We start from the raw sequence: 22,274 nt of genomic DNA on the forward strand, positions 1-22,274 counted from the left end.
CCCTGGTATCAGACCTTTAGCACAAAAATAATCAGCATCTCCCCAAATTTCTAATGTCTAAATAGTACCCTATCAATAGACATTTGTGGTGGCAGGAAACTCCCGAACATTGTTACTCAGTTACTTTTCCATTCAATGCATTTTGATTATACCTTAAACTTGATTCTTAGCAACCAGTCACTTTCTTCAGAATGATCTGTCTTCAGCCTGATTCTTCAGGACTTCTAATGGTGCAATCCATCACTAATGTAACTGGACCATCTGCCCTGCTGGTGGTCATTCTCTTCTTCAATCCCTTCCATCTTTCCTAGCATAAATGATTTCTCAATGGACTGAATCTTGGTATAAGGTACCCAATATATGATAATTTGAACCTGGTCATTTGTGACTTAAGTGACACTTCTCGATTAATTCATTTTTGTGATCACTTTGTTCGTTTCCGTGGCTATTCATAATTGACCATGGAAATTCATACCAGCACAAGTGAAAAGGCAGTCTCATACTACAGACAGATATGGATCCAAAAAAGATTTTCTACATCTTAATTTTTTTAAAAAACACTTTTTAAAAATGCTGATGGTAGAATAATGGGTTTCCAAATTTTAAAAAATAATTGCAAAATATTTGGTATATAGAACAGATTATTGTAGCCTAAAGTCAGGAATAATTTTATTTTAATTGTGGAAGATTTCGGATAGGCAGCTAGGCCAGTTGATATAGAAGCAGAATATTATTTTTTCCACTTCTTTTTCAAAAGCCAACTCATCTAAAATCAATTTCAGAATACATACAGGAAGATTAATTTTTATTTTATTTTTGTACAATTAGGTCTAGTTGCTCCAGTTATCAGATCTATGGTATCTAAGGCAATCAGGGTTCACAGGGCTAGGACAACATAATAAAATGCTTTAAAGCACATATAAATATTTATGCTATACATAATAATGATCAAACAGAAATATTTGTACATGTTCTGAATCATTCCTCAGCATGACTGAAATACCATATTGCAGATCTGCATAATTACATTTCATATAGAAATTCACCATGTTCTAAAAGATACCGTAGAAATAATCTCTTCTCTGTTTATGCTCTAGCTTTTAATGCACTGCACATAAAAATAACTAAATAATTAAACCTCCAGAATCCTAACTCATATAACTTTAATAGTTGTATGTTTCTTTCCAGCCCCGACCCTCTGGAACCAGCTCCCGCCAGAGATCAGAATTGCCCCCACCAATGTACCCTGTAATTTTTTTTCGGTGTGGGCAGAAAAGTATAGTGTCTGAGCGAAAGTCCCTTTGGGACTGGGCGGAATGAATAAATAAATGAATAAATAAATAAATAAATGAATGAATAAATAAATAAATAAATAATTAATTTTTTTTAAAATCCCTTTTATTAAAAGAAATTAATAATTTTAAAAAACCAAAATCCATTACTATTAAAACTAAATCAACCAGCAAAACCAAAAACATAACTATTAATAAAAACAGGTGAGGGCTGGGGTTTTTTTCTCTTTTATTATTTAAGTGCTTTTACCATATGCTTTAAATCAAGTCACTTCTCTCTCTGTTTCTCTCTCCTGTCATTCTCTGCCTCAATCATTTTCTCATTTCTCTTTTCTCCCCTTTTTTCTATCATTTCTCTCTATCTCTTCCTTCCACTCTTCTCTCTCTCTCTTGCTTTCTCTGTCTCTCTCTCACACTCTCTTCCTTCCTCTCTCATCTCTCTCTTTCTTTCTTTCTTTCTTTCTTTCTCTTTCTCTCTCTTTCCCCCTCTTGGTCTCTTTCTTTTTCTCACTTTCTCCCTCTCTTGCTTTCTCTCTCTCTCTCTCACTCTTTCTTGTTTTCTTTCTCACACTCTTTCTCTCTCTTGTTCTCTCTCTTGCTATCTCTTTCTCTCCCCCCTTTCTCTCTCTCTCTCTTTCTCACTTTCTCTCTATCTTGCTGTCTGTTGCTCTCACTCACTCTCGTTCTCTCTCCATTCTTCTCAGCAAAGGCTAGTGATATTCAATGTCCGGGGGGGCGCGGTTGCGCGCGCTCCCTATCTCCATACCAGGCCACTCGGAACATTCAAAATAAGAAAAGCCTTCGCCGGCAGGCGTTCTCTCAGCAGAGGCCGGCGAAGGTGATATTCAATGTTGGGGGCGCGCGCGCAGTTGCGCGCACTCCCTATCTCCATACCAGGCCACTCGGAACATTCAAAATAAGAAAAGCCTTTGCTGGCGAAAGTTTTTCTTATTTTGAATGTTCCGAGTGGCCTGGTATGGAGATAGGGAGCGTGCGCAACCTGCCCCGTCTCTCCTGCAACCCCCTTGCTGAGAACCCGGGATGAAAGTGCTCTCAGCAAAGGGACTGAGACGGGCAGGGCGTGCGTTCCGGGTGCAGAGGAGCCGCGCCCAAAGGTAGGAGGCGGCGGAGGAGCAGAGGGGGCGGATCGGGCGGGGGGCAGTGACGAAAGGCCGAGGGGGCCGGAGGCAACATGGGGAGGCAGGGGCGACTGCGGCTCCCTTCCCTTCTGCTGCCGGTGCCTCCCCCCCGCGGGACTGCGCGCCCATGGAAAATGGGGACTGCGCGCCCATGGAAAAGGGCGTGCGAGGCGGTATTTTGGGCTGCGCGCGCACTCATGTGCGCAGCCTACAGGGAACGGTGGCCCCCACCCTCCTTGCCTTTCGTAAGCTCCTTAAAACCCGCCTCTGTCATCAGGCATGGGGGAATTGAGATTTTCTTTCCCCCAGGCCTATACAATTTATGCATGGTATATTTATGTGTATGTTCGGTTTTTAGTAAGGGTTTTTAGTTATTTTACTTATTTTAAATATTAGATTTGTTATATGTTGTTTTATTATTGTTGTTAGCCGCCCGAGTCTAAGGAGAAGGGCGGCATACAAATCAAATCAAATCAAGTCAAGTCAAGTCAAGTCAAGTCAAATCAAATCAAATCAAATCAACAAACAAATAAACAAACAAACAAACAAACAAATAGTTTTATCAGGGGGTCATAGGTAGGAAGGCAACATTATTCCAAGTTGTCAGGCAGCAAACTGTACATCCTTTAAAAAAAAACACATGATGTCTTACGGTGCCCCTATGAATTCTTTATTTTGAATAAAACCCGAATTAAGATTCATAGCGTGCTTTTCCTTTGTAGGTCAAAAGCAACACTGTAAGCAAATTCCAAAACCTGCATACTAAAATAAAGCAATTGTTGGTTGAACAGCTAGCTGATCTTTGGTTAGCAACAGCATTTTATGCAGAAAATCTCAGCATACCATTATTAAAAACTTTAGCTAAAAAGAAATCAGATAACATCTCTGGAAAAATATGTGGTAGGGATGGGAAATTTATTGGAGTTACTGCCAGTTACACTATGCAGCATTACACTAAATTCATGATGCCCTGATCCTTTGGGGGGAAGGGGGGGATTGTGTTGCATTTGAAATTTTGAAAAAAAACAACAACCTGTGTGTATGTTTTTTTTTCTAATTTTGACAATATTTCTCATCCGGGGGGGGGGCACCTGCCATATCACAAACCACCCATTTATTGGAAGACAAGGCAATAAGGACAGTCCTTTCTTTATCTACTCAAGCTCCTCTGACTGAATTGTTCCATTCCATAGAGCTGAAGCCATTCGCCATTTAATATCTTTTAAAGAATATTTACAGGGTTTATAAAGAGGGTGTCAGAAACCATTGGGCTGCACAGCAGCCTGTTAGTTTTCCTTTCCCTTTTCTACATACTATATTTTTAAAAATAAAAGAACCGAAGAAGACAATTCATCAAGTACAGTGAACATACTCTTGATAGACCCCCAAGGGAGGTATTTGCAGGTGTGTGTATGGATACAGTATTTACCTAACCTTTAGATTCGTTCCTTAACAGGATTATTCTAAAACATTCTGCATTGCCTAAGACAAAAAAAGAGAGGATGATTTCAACCAATAGCAATGCTAAAAAAAACTTAGCTAGATTAGCAAAATCAAGAGAAATAGAGTTCCTTGGAAGAAAAAGCAATGGGTGTGACTTACAGGGGTGACCTGTGGACATCCCTTCCAGATTCTTCATTTCTTTCCTTATAGGTTACAAATGACAATCATATGATTTTTGGGATCTTGCAAGTATTCTGTGAGATGGTTACCAAGCACCCAAATCACAATCATGTGACCCAGTGAAGGGTTGCCTGCTCCTGCCATTTCCAATGCCCTTCCCACGGAGCTCCGGGACCAAGATTTTTACTTCGGCACATGCTTGGGAGAGGCTGCACACGAGAGCAAGATTTTGGCTATCTTTTGGTTTTCGCGCATGCGCAGAAGCAAAATCTTGGCTGGGCACACGCCCACAAGCGCTGGAGATGCAGAGATGCATGCTCAGCTCCATTTTCCCTACCAGAGCTATAGCATGGCCCATTCCAGTAGGAACCCAAAACCATATAGCAGTAAAACAAATCCAATATTAAAAAAACATATATAAGACCCCAGCAATTAAAACCATACAGCACATACATACCAAACATAAAATATAAAAGCCTGGGGGAGGATGTCTTAGTTCCCCCATGCCTGGCGATATAGGTGGGTCTTAAGTAATTTGCGAAAGACAAGGAGGGTGGGGGCTGTTCTAATTTCTGGGGGGAGTAGATTCCAGAGGGCCGGGGCCGCCACAGAGAAGGCTCTTCCCCTGGGGCCCGCAAAACAACATTGTTTGGTCGACGGGACCTGGAGAAGGCCAACTCTGTGGGACCTTATCGGCCACTGGGATTCTTGCGGTAGAAGGCGGTTCCGGAGGTATTCTGGTCCACTGCCATGTAGGGCTTTAAAGGTCATTACCAACACTTTGAATTGTGACCGGAAACTGATTGGCAGCCAATGTAGGCCACGGAGTGTTGCAGAAACGTGGGCGAATCTAGGGAGCCCCACGATGGCTCTCGTGGCCGCATTCTGCACGATCTGAAGTTTCCGAACACTTTTCAAGGGTAGCCCCATGTAGAGAGCATTGCAGTAATCGAACCTCGAGGTGATGAGGGCATGAGCGACTGTGAGCAATGACTTCCTGTCCAAGTAGGGCCGCAACTGGTGCACCAGGCGAACCTGGGCAAACGCCCTCCTCGCCACAGCCGAAAGATGATGTTCCAATGTTAGCTGTGGATCGAGGAGGACGCCCAAGTTGCGAACCCTCTCTGAGGGGGTCAATAATTCCCCCCCCCCAGGGTAATGGATAGACAGATGGAATTGTCCTTGGGAGGCAAAACCCACAGCCACTCCATCTTGTCTGGGTTGAGTTTGAGCTTGTTGACACCCATCCAGACCCCAACAGCCTCCAGGCACCGACACATCACTTCCACTGCTTTGTTGACTGGACATGGGGTGGAGATGTATAACTGGGTATTAACGGCATATTGATGATACCTCACCCCATGCCATTGGATGATCTCACCCAGCGGTTTCATGTAGATATTAAATAGCAGGGGCTAATCAAATGGCATACCCACAAATTCAATAATGATAGCATCTAACTTGAATCTGAGTGATTTGACCTTCAACCTTTCGTAAACCTATTTATAATAGCTACTGAGGTACTGGCAAGTAAACAGTGTCAGGAAACAAAAGAAAGTACATAATCTACACCAGTGTTTCCCAACCTTGGCAACTTGAAGATATTTGGACTTCAACTCCCAGAATTCCCTAGCCAGCGAATGTTGAAGTCCAGATATCTTCAAGTTGCCAAGGTTGGGAAACACTGATCTACACTACGGGTCTTGCCTCTGAAACAAGAGACATCACTGTTCCTCACCGATATCTGACAATGCAATTTCTGAATGGCACTTGTTACTGAATAAAATACCAAATTATATGCCAGGGTGTTGTGCTGCAACTATACAAGAAATGTTTTAAAATTAGATAAGTGAAGCCCTAGTGTTTTCTAAGAGGAGCTGGTACCATTTATTGCTTTGTATCTTCAGTATGAGCCAATCTGGTGGAGTTTGATAAGGCATCAAGCCAGAAACCTGAAGACTGGGAGTTCAAGTGTCACTTTAGGCTCCAATCCAGCAGGGTGACTTTGGGCCAGTCACACTGTCTCTGCCCTAGGAAAGGGGTAATGGCATACTACTCTCCAAATTGTGCCAAGAAAACTGCAAGGGGCTCTTTAAGCATGCACTGGGAATCAACATTGACTCAAAGGCACTAAAAAATAGTTGGTATAATATCAGGAATGGGAAATAATTGTAAACTGTCACTGTGCATATACCGTATTGTTTGGAGTAAAAAACATACCTTTTTCCTCCCTAAAAGCCGCCCCGAGTCTGCGGAGAGGGGCGGCATATAAGTCCAATAAATCTAATCTAAAAGAGGCTGATAATTTGGGTGCACCTTATACTCTGAATATAGCTCCCCCCCCAGCCCCCAGCCCTAACTAGCAGCTAACGGTCTTCCCCAGGACTTGCCTTGCAGGCTCTTTCATTGTTTTCTCTCTGCAAAGAGTGTTTTCCAAGCCCTAAATCTTTGCAGGGTTTTTTTCATTACTCTAACTTGCTCTGAGTAAGTTCCTTTCCAGCCCCATCCAAGTGCTAACGATGTTCCCAAGTTCTTTCATTGTTACTCTCTGCCAAGAATGTTTTTCAAGCCCTAAGTCTTTCCAGGGTTTTTTTTTTCAATTGCTCTAACTTGCTCCAAATGTTTCTTTCCAGCCCTAACCAGATGCTAACAATGTTCCCAGCTCTTACCGGCTTGCAAGCTCTTTGATTGTTACTCTCTGCTAAGAAGAATGTTTTCCAAGCCTTTGCACGGTTTTTTTCATTGCTCTACTTGCTCTGAATGTTTCTTTTCAGGTGCTAATAACGTTCCCAGCTCCTACTGGCTTGCAAGCTCTTTCATTGTTACACTCTCCGAATAAAGTTTTTTTAAAGCCCTATCCAAGGGATAAAATAATGTGCTGAAGCTGACCAGACTAAGGACACTAGCCAGATGAATACTTGGTAAGCACATTCTTTTCCCTATTTTCCTCCCCCAAAACTAAGGTGCGTCTTATACTCCGAAAAATAGGGTACATACACAACACAGTTCTATGTTATTTTATTTGTTTGTTTGTTTGTTTGTTTGTTTATTAGATTTGTATGCCGCCCCTCTCCGAAGACTCGGGGCAGCTAACAACAATATAAAAGACAATATAGAATAGAATAGAATAGAATTTTTATTGGCCAAGTGTGATTGGACACACAAGGAATTTGTCTTGGTGCATATGCTTAAACATTGCATAAACAAATCTAATATTAAAAACAATCTAAAAACCCCAATTTAAATAACCACTCATACATACAAGCAAACCATGTATAAATTCTTATCCAAAAGAGGGCTACTCCACAGCTGCAGTTTATTCTGTTGATTCATGGGAACTATTTCACTTTCTTCCACTTACTTTACCCGAGAGGAATTCAATGTGCTTTATGATGTTTCTAGAGACTTTCAGGTAGCCCTGTATGTGCCATCTCATTTCTCCTTGGGCCTTATTCTCCTCATTGGCAGCTTCGAAAGCAGCAGAACCTCTTAGCAAGTTTTCTTCTCCTTTTCCAACCTGTTTTCCATTTCCACCCAAAAGCATTTTCTGTTTCTCAGTATTTGGACATAAAAGTGATGGCATCTCTCTTATATCTCCTCCATCATCATTTAAACATAGCTTTTTCTTCTTGTCTTGCCTGGCAACCTCCGTATCCACTTACCTTAAATCAATGTGATTTATACCTAAGTAACTTTTTGCATGAATTCACTGACAGCCTTGAGCAAGAGCCAGAAAATAAAGATGATGTTACCTGGAAGAGATTTAAAGGAAGAAATCCATTTTTTTCCTTTAAAAATTAATTAGGAAGGGGAAGGACAACTGAGTTCCCCTCCTCTATTTCACTGAGCAAGGAAGAAAGTAAAGAAAGTCCTTCTGGAGGAGAAGGAAAGCTGCCAAGAGTGACTGATTAAATGCTGCCCTCAACCCTAAATCACATTTCAGAAGCTCTGGATGAGTCACTGCTTTTTTTCTTCTTCATCCAGTTTTTGTTTGGGATAGCAAAAAAACTCATCTTGCACAGCTTCATAGAACTACTTTTCCAAATAGGTCAATATAAGTGTATAGAATTCAGCGGTCACCAACTGGTGGTCCACAAAAAGATTTTGGTGGTCCGCAGAAAAGTTATTTGTGCTTTTTATATTGCACTAAATCAGGGGTCCTCAAACTACAGTACCTACGCCGGATACATGCAATGAACGTTTGTGTTGCTACAGTGTCTTCCCCATCGGGGGTTTTTCTGTGGGTCGCAAGGGGACAGAAATTCTGACTTGGGGTCTGCTTCAGCCTCCTGCTGTGGGGCTTTGGGCAAAAGCTGGAGGAAAGCGCCACTGGTGGCGAAGAACCAGGGGGCCTTGTTCCAGTAGGACTGCATAATGGCCTGGAACTGGCTGACCATTGCAGCTTGCTTAGCCTCCAGGTGCCAGTACCCGGCCTTGCACTCCCACAGGACTTCCCTTTGCTTGGAAAGCATATGCTCATAGTCCTCAATGAGGTGCTTCTGTTGAGCCTCCTTCTTGGCCAGATCCAATATATATATATATAGATCTATCCTAGTCTCCCTTAATTTTCAAATTCATCAAAAAAACATGTGACATATATATATATTTACTAATATATATATATATTTACTTATTTGCTTATTTGCTTACTTACTTATTTATTGCATTTATTGATTGATTGATTGATTGAATTTATATGCCGCTCACTCCGAAATGGACTGAGCGGCTATCAACAGTTATAAATACAATACAAGTAAAAACAGTAAAACAACATCACTAAAATCACATATCTCATAAAAACCATACTTGCTAACAATCAATCTAATTCCAGACCTGCCGGAAAAGCCAGGTTTTAACAACTTTCTGGAAAATCGGTAGGGAGGAGATAATGCAAATTTCTGGGGGCAGTTGATTCCATAGAGTCGGAGCGGCCACAGAGAAGGCTCTTCCCTGAGGTCCCGCCAACCAACATTGTTTGGCGGATGGGACCTGGAGAAGGCCGACCTATTGGCCCTTGCTGGCTGCAATGAGGTATGAGGGAGGGGCCAGCTGAACTGAGCCAATTGTTTTACCCACTCTTTCTGCTTCCTGTTGGGGCCCTAAGGAGCCCAGGCAGGGAAGTGAGGAGGGGCTGGCAGAGGTGAGGCGTGCAGAGGCCGGAGAGGCACCCTTTGATGTGAGTGACATTGAGTTGGCCACGCCCACCAAGTCACATGACCCCCCTACTGACGTCCATGCAGCCAGTCATTAGGCAGATCATATTAGTGGTCCATGGAATTTAAAATTATGAATTTAGTGGTCCCTGAGGTCTGAAAGGTTGGGGACCCCTAGTATAAATAATTATAGCTTGCAGATTCTGCAGGTGCATTAAAATAGTATGCATATATTTAACAAGTGAGCATCCATCCTGGTCAACAATTGACAGACCAAAGATATCCCACTCCCTTTTTGGGGGGGCAAAGCTGTTCTTACACTTTTCAAGGTGAAGAAAAGTTACCAGACCAGTTGTGTAGGCAGAAGCAATTTCGCTGGCACTGATAAAAAAGACAATACCACTGCTTATCCATAAAAGCATCACTAACACAGAGGAAACAGTTTAAAATAGCCAAAACAAAGGAAATGCAGAACAAAATAACAGAATAAAGAGTCCAAAGTTGTGCAAGACTCCTTGGTGAGAGTGTCATGTGGTACAAAGTGGGGGGGGGAGGAGAGAGAATAAATTGGCATCATCACAGAACAAGACTAAAAGGAAACAGAGGTTGGACATTTAGTGTTTTAAGCCATTCATTTTGCTGTGTCGGGAGGAGAAGCATGCCCATCGTTTGGAAAATCAGCCTAAGCTTCATCAGCATTCCACTCACTTCTCCAGCCTCTCCCAAATTCTGATCCATCCGCCCGTCCACATGTCTTGCCAAAATTGTTGTGGGGGGAGGTGGGAGGTGGGGAGAGAGAAACACTATTCTGTTTTCACACCAAGGTGCCCTTGGTCAGTTTGCCAATTTTCCAACTTTGCAATTCAACTCCAAACTTCTGTTCATTCTCAATGTAAGCAGTGCAAAAGCCACAAACAGTATATCTTTTAATGTTTACACACAAACTGGGGCGCCCTGTTCAAGGCACTACATGACTAAAGAGACTGTCAGCAGGAAAGATCTCCAAGGATACTGCTTGCCTAAGGAGGAAGACACCACATGGCTTTCCTATTTGGAAGTGAAGAGTGACTCCTCCAAATGCTGCTCATATCTGCAGCTAAGGTTACCGCAGGCTACAGTTTGCAGGCCTACAAATATTCCTTCGGTGCTCCCCACCACTCTTCTGCTCTCCCCCCCCCCCCTGATATATGCAGATGAAACCATGTGCACTTTTATTTTTTATTATTATTATTATTTTTTATTTTTTTATTTATTTTATTTTATTTCATTAGATTTGTAATGCCGCCTCTCTCCGAGGACTCGGAGCGGCTCACAACGACAATACACAATGTACAAATCTAATGTTAAAAGCAATTTAAAACCCTTCTTATAAAAAACAATCACACAACCTAACGAACCATACATAAAAAACCATAGCACTCGAAACAGAATATCCTACAAAAATAGACTAACAATCCTGGGCCTAGAAAGCCTAGAACTACGGCGCCTAAAACACGATTTGAGTATTGCCCACAAGATCATACGCTGCTACGTCCTACCTGTCAATGACTACTTCAGCTTCAACCGCAATAACACAAGAGCACGCAAAAGATTTAAACTTAATACGAACCGCTCCAAACTTGACTGTAAAAAATATGATTTCAACAATCGAGTTATCGAAGCGTGGAACTCATTACCGGACTCAATTGTGTCAACCCCTAACCCCCAACACTTCTCCCTTAGACTCTCCACAATTGACCTCTCCAGGTTCCTAAGAGGCCAGTAAGGAGCGTACATAAGTGCACTGATGTGCCTTTCGTCCCCTGTCCAATTGTCTTTCCTTTCTTCCACCTATCTTATATATTGTCTTCCTTTCATATATCCTCTCCTCTAAGTTCACTTTCACCCTCATTTATATTATCACATATCTATTTTTCTTCCTATATATTTGTGTATTGGACAAATGAATGAATGAATGAATAAATAAATAAATAAATAGTAGCTAATAAAAGATAAAAGACGTGTGATTAGCATTGTTGGAGAAACTTATTTATTTATTTATTTATTTATTTATTTATTTATTTATTTATTAGATTTGTATGCCGCCCCTCTCCATAGACTCGGGGCGGCTAACAACAATAATGAAACAATATGTAACAAAGCTAATATTTAAATTAATTTAAAAGACCCTTATTTAAGAAACCACATACACACATACATACCATGCATAAATTTTATAGGCCTAGGGGGAAGGGAATATCTCAATTCCCCCATGCCTGACGACAGAGGTGGGTTTTAAGGAGCTTACGAAAGGCGAGGGGGGTGGGGGCAACTCTGATCTCTGGGGGGAGTTGGTTCCAGAGGGTCGGGGCCGCCACAGAGAAGGCTCTTCCCCTGGGTCCCACCAAACGACATTGTTTAGTCGACGGGACCTGGAGAAGGCCAACTCTGTGGGACCTAACTGATCGCTGGGATTCGTGCGGTAGAAGGCGGTCCCGGAGATATTCTGGTCCGATGCCATGAAGGGCTTTATAGATCTTTTTTCCTTAACAAGCAAAAGGCTGCAAGATTACATCATGCCAACATAAACTGTTGGTGCTCCAAAATAGCCAATCAACTTCAACAGATTCTCTCTGCAATCATTTTCTGTCTCGGTAGAAATGATCTTTAAATAATCTTGCTTCTCACTGCTTGGACTGTTTTAAGCCAATGCTGTTCGTGCAGCATCGATATTTTGATACCCCAGGTAAAGGTACCCTTTTATGCACAGGCACAGTTGCTGAGCAACTGCTTTTTTTTACAAAGCAAATTCCAGGTGGTTTAAGCATTGAACATGAAAAAGGAATCACGTGTTCCTGTTTCCCATTAAACGCGGTCCACCCTGGAAGGGGAGCTACTGCTGACTGTGTTAGAAAGGTCAAACAATCTGTCCCGATCTCATTAGTATCTCTCAGCTTTCACACATAATCCCCAGATATTGTATAGAGCACAATGGAACTCATGGCATCTGCTTTTTTTTCTGCTGAAATAATTAGCTACGTATTGAAAAGGAGGAAGGCTCTTGCGGTCATTACATTCACCAACGAGAAGCAGAGTAAATGTAGAAAAGAAAAGACCTGAGCAGTAAATGCAAATGTCTGCAGGCATCTGAAGATTTGCTTTGCTTCTTTCCTTGTCCCATCCTGGGTTTTTTCTTTTTTCTAATTCTGCTAGAAAAAGGGAAGGGAACTTGTCTCTGTGTGTACATGTTGAGTGTGGGAGTGTGTGGTATGCATTTGCATTTCTGTGTGAGAGAGTGGTTAGTGTGAGAAAGAGAATAGTTGGCACAAGTAGATGGGACAGCACAAAACTGAGATTATTTGGTCAAAAGTGGCATAGTTTCTTTTTCAGTTTGTTTAGGGGTTGGACAGGAACCAGCTATGTTGACAGTGAAGATGATGGGCATTGTAGCACATTTTTCTCTGTAGATTTCCCACCTATCGACTCTAAGGGAGGATATCAATCCTAAACTTAAGGCTGCCTTCCTTTCAAGTAAGCGTAAATAGTGCACTTTAAGGGGCGTAAATAAGTGCACTGGAGTGCCTTTCGTCACCTGTCCAATTATCTTTCCTTTCTTTCACCTATCTTATATATTCTCTTCCTTTCATATATCCTCTCCTCTAAGTTCACTTTCACCCTCTTTTATATTATCACATGTCTATTTTTCTTCCTACGTATTTGTGTATTGGACAAATGAATAAATAAAATAAAATAAAAAGCATGGTAGGCTTTATTTAAAGACTTTTAAAGGAGAAATCCAATACACATTATGGAGTAGTATATTTGTTAATTTATTCAATTACTCTACTTAATTAAAGGAGCTGGTGTTCAAATTCTTGATGGAAATGAGTCCCAAAACATGAAGCATCATCTCTCCTTTGTTCTAAATCTAAGTAGATGATATTGTGCTGGCTTCTTTATCAGGAAAAAATGAATCAGAACTTCTCTGTCTTGACTTCTTATCACTGAAGGACCTTTCTCTTTGAAGTTAACTGATGCCAAGGATTTCAACACCTTTTGGCATTAAGTTACACTGCAGTGACAAAATACCAATAGGCAATAAAATAGGCGTTGATTGCTTACCTGAACGCCTCTTCTCGTACGGTGAGCGGGTACAGCAGTCACATGGGTTGCTCATGTCCAATCCGGTGGAACTGAGCCTAGTGTTAAAAAAGCTTGCCGGATCCGCCCCTTCCCCAGAATTCGCGAATCCATAGACTAGGCTCAGCTGTGAAGCTCTGTAGTGTTCAACTCTCATTGTTAGAGGAAGAAAGATATAGAAAGGTAAAGAAGACACATACAAGGGCGGGAAGTGACTGCTGTACCCGCTCACCGTACGAGAAGAGGCGTTCAGGTAAGCAATCAACGCCTATTCTCCGTACTGAAGGAGCGGGTCCAGCAGTCACATGGGACATACCCAATAGATGGTCCCTAGGGTGGGATGAGATTGCTATCGTGTGAGATAACGGATTGGAGTACCCTTCTGCCGAAGGCAGCGTCCGCTGAAGCGTAAGAGTCAATCTTGTAGTGCCTGATGAAGGAATTTGGCGAGGCCCAAGTGGCTGCTTTGCAGACCTCCTCCAACGGGGCTTGAGTCGCCCAAGCGGCCGAGGTGGCTGCGCTCCTGGTGGAATGCGCTGTGATGTTCCTTGGAACTGAGAGGGAGGCCGACTCATAGGCCTTAGATATAGTCCCTCTGATCCAACGGCCTATTACTGTTGAAGACACTTTGGCCCCCCATGACTCTGGGATGATAGGCTATAAAAAGTGCTTCTGACCTCCGAAAGGGTCCTGTGCGTTGGATATAGATTCTCAGCGCTGTGATGAGATCCAGGGTGTGCCATCTAATTGCCAAGGGATGGTCTCGTTGGAGGCAGAAGGAAGGTAGGACAATATCCTGAGATCTGTGGAACATGGAACTGACCTTGGGTAAGAAGGTGGGGTCCAGTCGCAAGACTACCTTGTCCTGATGGAATTGACAAAGGTCCTGCCTGATTGAGAGGGCAGCCAGCTCCGAAATGCGTCGGGCAGAGGTAATAGCCACCAGGAATGCTACCTTAAAGGATAGATACCTGAGGGACGCCGATTTTAGGGGTTCGTATGGTGCCTGCGTGAGGGAATGGAGAACCCGTGGCAAATCCCAGGATGGATACCTGTGGACCTTGGAAGGTCTGAGGTTGGCTATGCCCTTGAGGAATTCCTGAACTTCAGGGAAGGACCGGAGAGGCTGTCTGCGGGGACCCCCTAGGACAGATGAAATGGCTGCCAGATGACGCCGGAGGGTGCTGGTGGAAAGTCCTTTATGGAAGCCTTGCATAAGGAAGGAAATAATTCTGTGTATGGGGATGCACAGAGGGGAGAGACCTTCCTGTAGACACCACTGGTGAAACTTGGACCACGTGTGGTCGTAGATTCGATTGGTCGAACCCCTTCTGGCCTTTAAAATGACCTCCACTGAATCGGGGTCATGACCACGCAGTTCTAAGTCTCTCCTGATAACAGCCAGGCGGTGAGGTGGAACCACTCCGGGTCTGGATGGAATGAGGCCCCCTGCCGCAGCATATCCCCCGAAACGGGGAGTCGCCAAGGGTCCTGGACGGACAGCTGTTGGAGATCCGCGAACCAGGGCCGGCGGGGCCAATGAGGGGCGATTAAGATTACTCGGGCCCTCTCGGTGAGGACCTTGTGAATCACGTCCGGGAGAATTGGAATTGGAGGAAATGCGTAGAGTAGGCCTGGAGGCCATGGACTCCGGAGGGCATTGATTGCTTCCGCTCCCGGGGATGGAAATCTGGAAAAGAAGCGAGGAAGTTGGGCGTTCGCATTGGTCGCGAAGAGATCCAGGACTGGTAGGCCGAATCTGAGGCTGATTTGATGGAACAGGTCCTGATGGAGGTTCCACTCTCCTGGGTCTATCGTTGCTCGAGATAGCCAGTCCGCCTGGACGTTGAGGCTCCCCGAGATGTGGTCGGCTAGGAGCGACCGAAGATGTTTTTCCGCCCAAAGGCCTAACTTGAGGGCCTCCCTCATGAGAGCCTTGGATCTCGTGCCCCCCTGTCTGCAGATATGGCTTTTTGTGGCAATGTTGTCGGTGAGAATGAGAACGTGCCGGTTGGGAATGCGAGGAGAGAAATGCTTCAGAGCCAGGGAAACGGCTCTTAACTCTAGCCAATTGATTGGCCTGGAAGCTTCCTCCGGGGACCACGTGCCCTGGGCTATCATCCCCTGGGCGTGGGCGCCCCATCCCGATAGACTGGCATCTGTGGTGATGACAAATTGATCCGGGCACCTGAACGGGGATCCTTTGTCCATGGCCGGAGACTTCCACCACTTGAAGGATCTGCGAACACTTGGTGGGATGACAATGCGCCGATTTGAGTTGCTGTGCCCCGATCTCTGAAAGGGTAATAGGAGCCACTGGAGTTCCCTAGCATGAAGGCGAGCCCAGGGAATGATGCCTATGCATGACACCATCTTCCCCAAAAGGGAAGACAGAGTTACTATGGATACTGAAGAATTAGGTAAAATGTTAGAAATTAACTCCCCTATACTGAGTTTTCTCTCGGGAGAGAGAAAAACCTGGGAGGATTCTGAATCGATAATGGAACCCAGGTGAGAAATGGATGTGGAAGGTTGGAGGTGACTTTTTTCAAAGTTGATGGAAAAACCATGGTCCTGAAGGACTGACATGGTGATAGAAAGGTCTGTTTTCACTTTCTCTAGGGAGTTCCCATGAATCAAAATATCATCAAGATAACATAAAATGTGGATGGGAGACGCCCGGATATAGGCCGCCAGGGATCCCAAGAGCTTTGTAAAGACCCGAGGGGCCGAGGAAAGGCCAAATGGCATCGCCCTATACTGGAAATGCCTGCCTTGAAAGGAAAAACGTAAAAATTTTCTGTGGCATTTGGCTATAGGAATGTGAAGGTAGGCCTCAGTGAGGTCTAAGGAGACCATGAAATCTCCCGTGTGAATGGCGGCCAGAATAGAGGATAAGGAGTGCATCTTAAACTTCCTATATTTGATGAATAGGTTTAGTTTCTTTAAATCCAAAATAGCTCTCCAACCTCCGGAGGACTTTGGAACCATAAATAGGATGGAGTAAAAACCTTGGCCCTTCTGACCGGAAGGAACCGGTTGAATGGCTCTGATGGACAATAGATGAGAAATGGCCTCCTCCATACGGTTACAATCTGAGGAGGACCTGGGAGAAGGGCAGGAAATAAAACGTTTAGGGGGAGGAGAAATAAATTCTAAAAGAAGTCCTGTGTGAACAGTGTCAATGACCCAGGGGTCCTTGGAGGTGAGACGCCAATTAGAGGCGAAATGAGCTAAGCGGCCCCCTATGGGAATAGAGGAAGGATTACCATCTAGGTTTTTTTGAGGCCCTGCTAGAGGAAGCTCCCCTTTGGAAGCGAAAACCTCTACCCCTGGAGTTCCTACCTTGGGAACGAAAGCGGGGGGAATACTGACCTGGAGATCTCTGATAGGAAACCGCTTGATCTTGCTGGCGCCCTGGGCGACGAAAGGACTGCGTTTTGGTAGCCTTTTTTGTGGTTGGACCCAAAACCTTCTTCTTGTCCGTGGTTTCCGTGAGGAGTGGATCCAGAAGATCACCGAAGAGAAGGTCGCGCTTTAAGGGTCCCTGGGATAACTGCCACTTCTGGCGTACTCCCGCTTGCCAAGGGCGAATCCATAGGAGTCTTCTTGCCGTTGTAGAAGCTGCAATGGACTTAGCAGAAAATCTAGTAGATTGCAAGGTGGCATCAGCCACGTACTGGGCAGCTGCAAAGACTTTGTTGAAGTCGTGTTGACCTCTCAAGTCATCGGGAGGAATATGCTGTTGAAGTTGGCGAAGCCACAGCAGCATGGCTCTGGAGAAAAAGGAAGCCGCTGCAGAACTTTTAATGGCCCAGGAATCTGCGGTGAATCCTCTTTTGAGCATTTGTTCAATGCGCTTGTCCTCTGGGCGGAGGACTTCCTCCGCCTCTCCTGGCACAGCCGCTGCCGAGTGAAGGATCTTGACAGGTTCATCCGGTTTAGGAAAGGATAGGAGCTCTTCATAGGAAGAGGAAAGTTTGTACAACTTTCTGTCCTTGGTGGAGGGATTAAGGCCAGAGGCTGGGAAATCCCACTGTTTGAGTAAGGCATCTTTAAACAATTTAGGCATAGGAATTACCTCGTTATCCTCCTGTTCCTCTGTGAAGTAAGGTAAATTCTCCTCCGGGGGATCAGTGGAAGTGGAGGCTTGTTTCTCCTGGGCCGCTAATCCCGTAGAAATTCTAGCTTTGAGGAGGAGAGATTTGAATAATTGAGAAGGAAAAATGGTAATTGGAGAAGGAACCTTTATTTGAGATTCCTCATCATCTGATAGGCCTTGAAAAGGATCCTCATCATCCTCCATATCCTCATATTCGTCCTGAGAGGAATCTGAACCATCCTGAATAGGAGCTCTAACCGCTGGGGAAGAACCCAAGGGGCGGGAGGGACGAGAAGGAGGAGGAGGTAAGGGCAGCTCATTGATGGTGGAGAGTTTGGCATCAATGGCCTTGGACAACACAGCAAAAATAGATTGGAACTCAGGAGATAAACTGGAAATATCAGCAGGGATGGCAGAAGAATCCCTAAAGGCCTGGGAGGATCCTGGCTGGGGGGAATCTTCAATAATATCTGGTTCCTCTGGACCTATGCCCCATAGGTTAGGTTGGGGTCTGTCTAGGTTAGGCTCATCCAGAGATAACACAGGGACCCCAGAAGGAGGTAGACTAGAAGCCTCTGGGGGGTCTTGACTACTGATTACTTGGGCCTGCACTTTCAAACGTTTTGCTGATTTGTCATGGATTCTTTGTAGGGCTAGGTCCCTTCTCTTCTCGGCCCTGGTGACCTTGGTCGGGGGGCGGGCCCCTGGAGAAGAGGAGGAAGAGGCCTGGGGGATACTAGTAATCTCATCGCCTGTAGGCCTGGCCTCTCTGGGACCTTTAGTTGTGCCTCTCTTGGGAAAGGTAGCCATAGTCTGACAATTAACAGAAGACAAGGCTGAGCCAATAACTGAATAAATAAGGAGAAGAATTTTAAGGACTTCCCAAGAGGAATGGATCCTGCTTCGAGGCCTCGAAGCTGCTGAGACTTGAGGACAATCTGGGCAAACCCAGAGTTCGTGTCCCCAGATCCAGCGGGGCCAGCCTCCCTAAACTTTTTAATTAAGTAAACCAAGGCACTCTGGTTGGAGGCTTAGCCGGTGGAGAATTTAGCCTGGGACCCCCAAGGCCCGCTCCGGGATCCACGCGGTGGACTGAGGCCTACGCGGCTGGCAGGAGGCCAACACGAGAGGCCTAGATTTAAAAAGGGCGCGAAGGCCTTCGCGCCGAAAAATCGCTCCGTAAAATTTCTTAAAGGGGAAGCGATCGACTAAGTCCAGGAGACTATAGAGACGTCTCACTCCGCAGGAGGTATTCTTAAGCCCTTTAATATTTATATATACAATAAGAATCAATAAATCAATAGATTAATACTTGCACCAGAACCTCCAGGCCAAAGGATTAAAAGAATCCACAAGCGGCCGCGGGGATCGTACACGGCAAAACCGCCGGGGGAAAACGAAACCGCAACTTCTCCAAAGGAAAAAAGCCGAGCCGCAAACGGCTGGCGCTATTAGTGCAAGTAAATAATAATGATAAAACAATTCTTACTACTTTTGAAGAAAAAGATCGAAGGGAAGGTGTTAGAATGTTGAACGAGCTATCACAATACAACCGCAGGATATGCGAACTGAGCGAATTCTGGGGAAGGGGCGGATCCGGCAAGCTTTTTTAACACTAGGCTCAGTTCCACCGGATTGGACATGAGCAACCCATGTGACTGCTGGACCCGCTCCTTCAGTACGGAGAATTGTATTACCTATCTGATGGTTTATATTAGTAGGCAACAGCATCATTGGGGTGGGCAGGGGATAATTTTTGAAGTAGGGAAAAAATTATATGTTCATGGAGGAGCCACATATGTTCAGTAAAAATGATGCATCAAACTGAGCTCGCCAAATCAACTGCCCATATATGTATAACAATATAGAAAAATTTAGTTTCAAAAATGCCATCCATCAAGTCAGATTTTATCTTTTTGACAAACTAAGGATGGAAACGCTGTAAAAACTAGTATCTTATTTTAACACAAAGAGAACCTAAGTCTATTTCTCTATATATGTACATATAACAGTACAGTATATGGAATAGAAAAACAGAATTCAATTATATACAGTACTGTATACCCGTTTCCCACACCAGTGATTTTCACATCAACTTTGATGTATGGATCTCAACTCTCAGAATTCACCAGGCAGCATCTTAACGTCTTCAAGCTGCCTAGTTTAAAGAAATACAGTGTTCCCTCGATTTTCGCGGGTTCAAACTTCGCGAAGTCTATACCACGGTTTTTTCAAAAATATTAATAAAAAAATACTTCGCGGGTTTTTTCCCTATACCACGGTTTTTCCCACCCAATGATGTCATATGTCATCGCCAAACTTTCATCTGCTTTTAATAAATATTTTTTTAATAAACTTTAATAAATAAACGTGGTGAGTAATAATCTAAATGGTTGCTAAGGGAATGGGAAATTGCAATTTAGGGGTTTAAGGTGTTAAGGCTTGTGATACTGTTCATAGCCAAAAATAGTGTATTTACTTCCGCATCTCTACTTCGCGGAAATTTGACTTTCGCGGGAGGTCTCGGAACGCATCCCCCGCGAAAATCGAGGGAACACTGTACTGCAATACAAATTTCATTCTTCTTCTCATTTGCTTCTACCATCCCCTCGCATATTATACAGTGTACACACAGCTGCTTTGAAGCTTCTTTGACGTTAATGTGGATTCTAAAAATCTATTGTTCCTCAACCAAATCTGGTCTCTTTCTTGAACAAATGGCACTACTTACAGGACAAGCATGATGGTAGCAATTTAGAAATCTAATCAAAGGACTGAGCCCATGTATAATCTTATGAATTTTTGCAAATGCAAAAAAGTCTTAGGCACATTGTTTCTATTTAGCTTAGGTTTGCCTAACTGTATCTAAGGAAATAATTTTAACAATGGAAGCTAATATATACAAAGCAAACAAATTACTTGACTCATAGGTTTAACCTTGACAAGTCTAATCAGATAAGCTCAGGTTGTAAAAATTTATGTAGGCCTTATTAAATTGAGCCTATACTGTCAAATAGCTTTCCCAACTTTTAAGCATTTTGGTATGGGAAAATGGGTTTTGCAGTTCACTACTACATCTACAGAACAGAAGATACCAGTGAAGAAGATAGAATTCTTTATTGTCCAAGTGTGATTGGACACACAAAGAATTTGTCTTTGGTGCATATGCTCTCAGTGTATATAAAAGGACAAGATCCATTCATCAAGTGAAGCCTTCTAAGTACCAAGGACTCGGTTGTTTGCTTGCACACATTTAGTTATACAATTAGGTAACATCTTCAGCGATGGAAAGGAGTGGCAATTGTTCTCTGTTTATACAGAGCAGCTTCCCCGTTCAGTATTGATAGGAGTATTATTTTCTCCTCGGTAGTTCCTTGATTAGGCTGTTGTCTACTGCTTCATTGCTGGTGGTTTCTTGATTAGGGTATTGTTTACTGCTTGAGTGTTTGTCTGGTATTAATGCCTGTTAATATTTGAGTACTGCTTACTGGTGAGAGTGTGCTTACTTCTGTTCTTTTTTCAGCCTTTTAATTTTTTTGAAAATTCTCCTTATGAAATGCTATGTAAATATTGTTGTATCTGTTGAAGGCTGATTTGTTGGAGTGCTTCAAAAAAAAACCTCCAAAAAAAAATCATTATCCCCAAACCACCCATCCACTAGACTCTGTTGCTTACACAAACATCTTAACCCAGCAGTTCTAAATAGAATCTTCAACTAACAAAATAGCTCAATTACTTCCAGGATATGCCCAAATTACCCCCTTAGTGGTAATTACCCCCCTCCCCAAGAACTACTGTACTACAAAAGGGAAAACTAGAAATGTTAACTGGTTTGTCTGTAAGCAAACAGTCAAGTTCTCAGAGTACCAAGGACTTCACAACTAAATATTGAGCTACATATATTCTTTTCTATTGGAACTAACAATGCAGATTTTTTTTCCCAACCTGTTTTTTTAGATCTTCCAATAGTGCCCTTATTGTCACTATTGGAGTCCATCCACCATTATTGGCCACCAATCTTGTAAACTGGAACTTGTAAATGGCAACCAACAATACATTAAAGCAATAAAACACGAGCAAACATAAAAATCCATTAGTCATCAAGGATGAACCCAACAAAATAACAGACAGAAACCTCTTGAATGTTATGTTTTTGAAAACTTCAGAAACCTACAAAACATTCCAGGGGTGCATGTTAGATATATAACTAATGTCTGGGAAAACACTGATAGTTTGAAGCAGAGAACTTTGCCTATTTTCAAATGCAGACTTTGATGAATGCAGGATGGTCCCCGTGGTAGATCCCTTTGGACCTCTAATAGTCCATGAATCACTATCTGAGAATCATTGCACAATGCACTAGTGTAAAGTCTTTTCAGCATCAGAAAATACCTATTTGTATACCAGGCTCTAAAAATATTCCAGCATTTTTAAAGTAAATATTCTTAGAAATATTTAAACCCTGCTTATTTCTTAAACTGCTAACAATCTGACAATACAGTATTGCTTTTATTCAGCTGCAAAGCTTTCTGTTACATTTTATATTTCATTTTATGGCTTTAATTTGTATGCTAATATTTTATTACTGCAAACAACAGGAAATTTATTACTGGGCAGTGTCTAAATGCTCCAAGTACATCAATAATATATAATCATCTATTACTAATATTGTAGACATACTATGCAGAATTGTCACAAGATTGTAGTTCATGCATTTAGTTGCTGTTTAACCTTACATCAATGTATGGTTGAACACCAAATGGATTGCTGAATCTGGTTAAGAAAGTTTATTCCATAATAAATATTCCAATCTTTAGGTATGACACATACTGTCAAAACTTATTAA

At 43.1% G+C, this 22,274-nt stretch overlaps 1 protein-coding gene across 5 annotated transcripts in view; it reads right to left on the reverse strand.

Moving 5' to 3' along the window:
* The window catches only part of LOC139157630 (phosphofurin acidic cluster sorting protein 1-like), a 249,688-nt gene that overhangs the window by 174,375 nt on the left and 53,039 nt on the right, over positions 1-22,274 (reverse strand). The gene's annotated exons all lie outside the window — the stretch shown is intronic.

Source organism: Erythrolamprus reginae, chromosome 1 (assembly GCF_031021105.1).
Source record: "Erythrolamprus reginae isolate rEryReg1 chromosome 1, rEryReg1.hap1, whole genome shotgun sequence".
Lineage (NCBI taxonomy): Eukaryota > Metazoa > Chordata > Lepidosauria > Squamata > Dipsadidae > Erythrolamprus > Erythrolamprus reginae.